Genomic DNA, 8,220 nt, shown 5'->3' with positions numbered 1-8,220 from the left:
TAACAGGTGTGTTATGGCCTCAGATGTCCTGGGCCGCACTAGCGCTCCACTGAACGGATTAGCGTGTCTCTATCTTTCAAGGGCAGGTGCGTGTTGCACGCTGAAACCAGTTCGTGATAGGGATCTGTGATTGCAATTATTTAATCTTAAAACAAGGAATTACCAGTAAGTGAGGGTCATAAGCTGGCGTTTATTAAGTCCCTGCCCTTTGTACACACTGCCCGTCGCTATAAGCGATTGGATTAGTTAGTGAGTTGGTTAGGGAGGTCCTCGGATCGGCCCAGGCGGGGTAGGAGAAGGCCCTGGCAGAGCGCCGAGAATTTAACGATCATTGTTGAAATTTGCATTAAGCATGTATTTAGCTACTGCTAAACATCCAAAAATTTAAGGCCCAAGGCCAGAGGCACCAGGGAGGCAAGTAGTTCCTGAAAGTCTGGAGAATGCATTTGCAGTACCCAAGAGGTTTTCATAACCCCTTACATTTAAAGATCAATGTTTACATTTGCATTAAGCATGTATTTAGCTACTGCTAAACTTCAAAAAATTATAGGCCCAAGGCCTGAGACACCAGGGAGGCAAGTAGTTTGTGAAAGACACAGAATGAGTCTGGAGCAGTCATTCGCAGTACCCAAGAGGGTTTCATAACCCCTTACATTTAAAGATCAATGTTGACATTTGCATTAAGTATGTATTTAGCTACTGCTAAACTTCAAAAAAATATAGGCCCAAGGCCAGAAGCTTCAGGTTTCCCCATATTAGGAGCATTGTTGTCCCCCAGATTAGTATATATATGAAGTTAAGGAACATCCAATAAGGCAGTGATGAAAAAATAATATATAACTTTTATTCTGATTCTTTTTCTAAAAATACAAGAATTAAAAAGTCCATAGCTAGCAGTATAGTTGGTCAACACAGGACCGTGCTCATGACATGGGTATGGGGTAACAGGTGAATACCTATGTCTAAATAGTCCTACCTCATCCTAGGACTATCCCTCACTACATTTAGAGTGGGTGGGGGTGGGGGTTGGTGATTTCCACTCGCAGGTGGTTAGCTAATTAATCTCTCATACTCCTGTCCAACGCGTTTCTCCCACTTGTTTCAAGGGTTCATCAGGGAAGCGAGGAGGGAATAATAGGCTACCAGTATATAATCATATCACACAAGGGTACATAGAAATAGGTATATATGGACTAAGTTCAGATCAGTAGTTAGTCAAGATCAGTAGGTGGTCAAATACAGACCAGATAAACACTAGATAGAAGAGATAGATATGTCAGTCAGTCACTGGCAAGTTGGAACCACAGTTAATGTCCAGATTGGTAAGTTTACAGTCCGAAACAGTCATTCAGAGTGATGTGTACACCGTCAAAGAGTCCAGAGTCAATCTGATAACCGCAACCCACCATGTCATAATTTTAAATTCAGTAAAACATATAAATTATCTATATATAACACCACAGCCATATAGGGTATGTGTTGTCACATCCATGTAGATTCCAATATTGGCGATAGCACAGAGTGGTTATTACTTCCACACAGGTATATAGTAACACTCGGGTTCTATACATATATAGATGAACTTGGTTTTAAATAACCATGTATGAAAGCTTGGGTGGTTGATTCTCCTATGTAGACTGGCGGTATTTATTGTACTCTGGACGTCCAGAGTACAATAAATACCGCCAGTCCACATAGGAGAATCAACCACCCAAGCTTTCATACATGGTTATTTAAAACCAAGTTCATCTATATATGTATAGAACCCGAGTGTTACTACATACCTGTGTGGAAGTAATAACCACTCTGTGCTATCGCCAATATTGGAATCTACATGGATGTGACAACACATACCCTATATGGCTGTGGTGTTATATATAGATAATTTATATGTTTTACTGAATTTGAAATTATGACATGGTGGGTTGCGGTTATCAGATTGACTCTGGACTCTTTGACGGTGTACACATCACTCTGAATGACTGTTTCGGACTGTAAACTTACCAATCTGGACATTAACTGTGGTTCCAACTTGCCAGTGACTGACTGACATATCTATCTCTTCTGTCTAGTGTTTATCTGGTCTGTATTTGACCACCTACTGATCTTGACTAACTACTGATCTGAACTTAGTCCATATATACCTATTTCTATGTACCCTTGTGTGATATGATTATATACTGGTAGCCTATTATTCCCTCCTCGGTTCCCTGATGAACCCTTAAAACAAGTGGGAGAAACGCGTTGGACAGGAGTATGAGAGATTAATTAGCTAACCACCTGCGAGTGGAAATCACCAACCCCCACCCCCACCCACACTAAATGTAGTGAGGGATAGTCCTAGGATGAGGTAGGACTATTTAGACATAGGTATTCACCTGTTACCCCATACCCATGTCATGAGCACGGTCCTGTGTTGACCAACTATACTGCTAGCTATGGACTTTTTAATTCTTGTATTTTTAGAAAAAGAATCAGAATAAAAGTTATATATTATTTTTTCATCACTGCCTTATTGGATGTTCCTTAACTTCATATATATAGTATAATTTCTCTCTCCAAGGGCATCTTTATCAATACACCCTAATAGTGAGAAGTCTCATGGGGAAAGGGGTGTTCTTATTGAAGAATAATTCCCCAGTGATATATTAGTCCCCCAGATTAGGCAGCATAGATGTCCCCCAGATTAGGACCATGGTTGTCCCCCAGATTAGGCAGCATAGATGTCACCCAGATTAGGAGCATAGTTGTCCCCCAGAATAGGCAGCACAGATGTCCCCCAGATTAGGAGCATAGTTGTCCCCCAGATTAGGCAGCATAGATGTCACCCAGATTAGGTAGCATAGATGTCCCCCAGATTAGGAGCATAGCTGTCACACAGATTAGGCAGCATAGATGTCCCCCAGATTAGGAGCATATTTGTCCCCCAGAGTAGGCAGCATAGATGTCACCCAGATTAGGCAGCATAGATGTCACCCAGACTAGGCAGCATATATGTCCCCCAGATTAGGAGCATACTTGTCCCCCAGAGTAGGCAGCATAGATGTCACCCAGATTAGGAGCATACTTGTCCCCCAGAGTAGGCAGCATAGGTGTCACCCAGATTAGGAGCATACTTGTCCCCCAGATTAGGCAGCATAGATGTCCCCAGATTAGGAGCATAGTTGTCCCCCAGATTAGGCAGCATAGATGTCACCCAGATTAGGCAGCATAGATGTCCCCCAGATTAGGATCATACTTGTCCCCCAAATTAGGCAGCATAGATGTCCCCCAGATTAGGAGCATAGTTGTCCCCCAGATTAGGCAGCATAGATGTCCCCCAGATTAGGCAGCATAGATGTCCCCCAGATTAGGAGCATAGTTGTCACACAGATTATGCAGCATAGATGTCCCCCAGATTAGGAGCATACTTGTCCCCCAGAGTAGGCAGCATAGATGTCACCCAGATTAGGCAGCATAGATGTCACCCAGATTAGGCAGCATAGATGTCACCCAGATTAGGAGCATACTTGTCCCCCAGATTAGGCATCATAGATGTCCCCCAGATTAGGAGCATAGTTGTCCCCCAGATTAGGCAGCATAGATGTCACACAGATTAGGCAGCATAGATGTCACCCAGATTAGGAAGCATAGATGTTCCCCAGAGTAGGCAGCATAGATGTCCCCCAGATTAGGAGCATACTTGTCCCCCAGATTAGGCAGCATAGATGTCACCCAGATTAGGCAGCATAGATGTCTCCCAGATTAGGAGCATACTTGTCCCCCAGAGTAGGCAGCATAGATGTCACCCAGATTAGGAGCATAGTTGTCCCCCAGATTAGGCAGCATAGATGTCTCCCAGATTAGGAGCATAGTTGTCCCCGAGATTAGGCAGCATAGATGTCACCCAGATTAGACAGCATAGATGTCACCCAGATTAGGCAGCATAGATGTCCCCCAGAGTAGGCAGCATAGATGTCCCCCAGATTAGGAGCATACTTGTCCCCCAGATTAGGCAACATAGATGTCACCCAGATTAGGCAGCATAGATGTCACCCAGACTAGGCAGCATATATGTCCCCCAGATTAGGAGCATACTTGTCCCCCAGAGTAGGCAGCATAGATGTCACCCAGATTAGGAGCATACTTGTCCCCCAGAGTAGGCAGCATAGATGTCACCCAGATTAGGAGCATACTTGTCCCCCAGATTAGGCAGCATAGATGTCCCCAGATTAGGAGCATAGTTGTCCCCCAGATTAGGCAGCATAGATGTCACCCAGATTAGGCAGCATAGATGTCCCCCAGATTAGGATCATACTTGTCCCCCAAATTAGGCAGCATAGATGTCCCCCAGATTAGGAGCATAGCTGTCCCCCAGATTAGGCATCATAGATGTCCCCCAGATTAGGCAGCATAGATGTCCCCCAGATTAGGAGCATAGTTGTCACACAGATTTTGCAGCATAGATGTCCCCCAGATTAGGAGCATACTTGTCCCCCAGAGTAGGCAGCATAGATGTCACCCAGATTAGGCAGCATAGATGTCACCCAGATTAGGCAGCATAGATGTCACCCAGATTAGGAGCATACTTGTCCCCCAGATTAGGCATCATAGATGTCCCCCAGATTAGGAGCATAGTTGTCCCCCAGATTAGGCAGCATAGATGTCACACAGATTAGGCAGCATAGATGTCACCCAGATTAGGCAGCATAGATGTTCCCCAGAGTAGGCAGCATAGATGTCCCCCAGATTAGGAGCATACTTGTCCCCCAGATTAGGCAGCATAGATGTCACCCAGATTATGCAGCATAGATGTCCCCCAGATTAGGAGCATACTTGTCCCCCAGAGTAGGCAGCATAGATGTCACCCAGATTAGGAGCATAGTTGTCCCCCAGATTAGGCAGCATAGATGTCTCCCAGATTAGGAGCATAGTTGTCCCCTAGATTAGGCAGCATAGATGTCACCCAGATTAGGCAGCATAGATGTCACCCAGATTAGGCAGCATAGATGTCCCCCAGAGTAGGCAGCATAGATGTCCCCCAGATTAGGAGCATACTTGTCCCCCAGATTAGGCAGCATAGATGTCCCCCAGATTAGGAGCATACTAGTCCCCCAGATTAGGCAGCATAGATGTCCCCCAGATTAGGAGCATAGTTGTCCCCCAGATTAGGCAGCATAGATGTCACACAGATTAGGCAGCATAGATGTCCCCCAGATTAGGAGCATAGTTGTCACACAGATTAGGCAGCATAGATGTCCCCCAGATTAGGAGCATACTTGTCCCCCAGAGTAGGCAGCATAGATGTCACCTAGATTAGGCAGCATAGATGTCCCCCAGATTAGGAGCATACTTGTCCCCCAGAGTAGGCAGCATAGATGTCACCCAGATTAGGAGCATACTTGTCCCCCAGAATAGGCAGCATAGATGTCCCCCAGATTGGGAGCATAGTTGTCCCCCAGATTAGGCAGCATAGATGTCACCCAGATTAGGCAGCATAGATGTCCCCCAGAGTAGGCAGCATAGATGTCCCCCAGATTAGGAGCATACTTGTCCCCCAGATTAGGAAGCATAGATGTCACCCAGATTAGGCAGCATAGATGTCCCCCAAATTAGGAGCATACTTGTCCCCCAGAGTAGGTAGCATGGATGTCACCCAGATTAGGCAGCATAGATGTCCCCCAGATTAGGAGCATACTTGTCCCCCAGATTCGGCAGCATTGATGTCCCCCAGATTAGGAGCATAGTTGTCCCCCAGATTAGGCAGCATAGATGTCACCCAGATTAGGCAGCATAGATGTCACCCAGATTAGGCAGCATAGATGTCCCCCAGAGTAGGCAGCATAGATGTTCCCCAGATTAGGAGCATACTTGTCCCCAGATTAGGCAGCATAGATGTCACCCAGATTAGGCAGCATAGATGTCCCTCAGATTAGGAGCATACTTGTCCCCCAGAGTAGGCAGCATAGATGTCACCTAGATTAGGCAGCATAGATGTCCCCCAGATTAGGAGCATACTTGTCCCCCAGAGTAGGCAGCATAGATGTCACCCAGATTAGGAGCATACTTGTCCCCCAGAATAGGCAGCATAGATGTCCCCCAGATTGGAAGCATAGTTGTCCCCCAGATTAGGCAGCATAGATGTCACCCAGATTAGGCAGCATAAATGTCCCCCAGAGTAGGCAGCATAGATGTCCCCCAGATTAGGAGCATACTTGTCCCCCAGATTAGGCAGCATAGATGTCACCCAGATTAGGCAGCATAGATGTCCCCCAGATTAGGAGCATACTTGTCCCCCAGAGTAGGTAGCATAGATGTCACCCAGATTAGGCAGCATAGATGTCCCCCAGATTAGGAGCATACTTGTCCCCCAGATTCGGCAGCATTGATGTCCCCCAGATTAGGAGCATAGTTGTCCCCCAGATTAGGCAGCATATATGTCACCCAGATTAGGCAGCATAGATGTCACCCAGATTAGGCAGCATAGATGTCCCCCAGAGTAGGCAGCATAGATGTTCCCCAGATTAGGAGCATACTTGTCCCCAGATTAGGCAGCATAGATGTCACCCAGATTAGGCAGCATAGATGTCCCTCAGATTAGGAGCATACTTGTCCCCCAGAGTAGGCAGCATAGATGTCACCTAGATTAGGCAGCATAGATTTCCCCCAGATTAGGAGCATACTTGTCCCCCAGAGTAGGCAGCATAGATGTCACCCAGATTAGGAACATACCTGTCCCCCAGAATAGGCAGCATAGATGTCCCCCAGATTAGGAGCATAGTTGTCCCCCAGATTAGGCAGCATAGATGTCACCCAGATTAGGCAGCATAGATGTCACCCAGATTAGGCAGCATAGATGTCCCCCAGAGTAGGCAACATAGATGTCCCCCAGATTAGGAGCATACTTGTCCCCAGATTAGGCAGCATAGATGTCACCCAGATTAGGCAGCATAGATGTCCCCCAGATTAGGAGCATACTTGTCCCCCAGAGTAGGCAGCATAGATGTCACCCAGATTAGGCAGCATAGATGTCCCCCAGATTAGGAGCATACTTGTCCCCCAGATTCGGCAGCATAGATGTCCCCCAGATAAGGAGCATAGTTGTCCCCCAGATTAGGCAGCATAGATGTCACCCAGATTAGGCAGCATAGATGTCACCCAGATTAGGCAGCATAGATGTCCCCCAGAGTAGGCAGCATAGATGTCCCCCAGATTAGGAGCATACTTGTCCCCCAGATTAGGCAGCATAGATGTCCCCCAGATTAGGAGCATACTTGTTCCCCAGAGTAGGCAGCATAGATGTCACCCAGATTAGGCAGCATAGATGTCCCCCAGATTAGGAGCATACTTGTCCCCCAGATTAGGCAGCATAGATGTCCCCCAGATTAGGCAGCATAGTTGTCCCCCAATGAGCGCGTGCCGGTCAGAGCCAATCAAAGGGCCGTAAGTGTCAAGCGGGCCGTACGATCCCCAGGTCTGCCCCAGGGGGTTTCATAACCAACCACAATAGAGAAATTTTTGTTGTAGGAGCATGGTCAATTTACTCAGACCCATCTGTCATTGGTGGCTGGAAATCCTGGCTGATCCATCCCTGATTCATCTTGACAAACGTCAGTCTCTCCACATTTTTAGTGGACAGACGAGTTCGCCTTGGGGTGACTGTGGCCCCAGCAGCACTAAACACCCGCTCTCATGGCACACTACTGGCCGGGCAGGACAGCTTTTCCAGGGCAAACTCCGCTAGTTGCGGCCATTAATCGAGTTTCGATAAAAACAAGCAATCTCCAGGTAGCAGAGCGGGATCAATGGAAGCGCTGAGACCAGATAAGAAGTTAAAAGGATTTATTTCCCATAATGCAACACGTTTCATGGTCACCCGCTTCCTCAGGCCCGCTCTGCTACCTGGAGATTGCTTGTTTTTATCGTGATTCTATTTCAGCGGGACGAAGCTGCAGAGACCCTTTGATGATACGCCCTGTTCCATTGTTGTACTTGGTTGGAGTACAACTTCATGTGGTAAGCGCAATTCACACTTAGCGTTACCAACTCACCTTTGGTGTTACACTACGGAGCGCATCCGTTTGTGCTTTTTTTATTTCATAAATCGAGTTTGGCTGCCCAGAAGTCCAGTGGATGTTCAACGGTTGTTGGCAGGGTCATGTCGAGGTAAGCCACCACCTGCTGGTTCAGGTCCTGCTCCATGTCCACCTGCTGCTGATGAGTAGCTTCACTATGTGGCTG

The sequence above is a fragment of the Hyla sarda genome, chromosome 1 (genome assembly GCF_029499605.1).
Source record: "Hyla sarda isolate aHylSar1 chromosome 1, aHylSar1.hap1, whole genome shotgun sequence".
NCBI lineage: Eukaryota > Metazoa > Chordata > Amphibia > Anura > Hylidae > Hyla > Hyla sarda.
The sequence above is the reverse complement of the archived record's forward strand: the minus strand, read 5'-3'. Positions refer to the sequence as shown.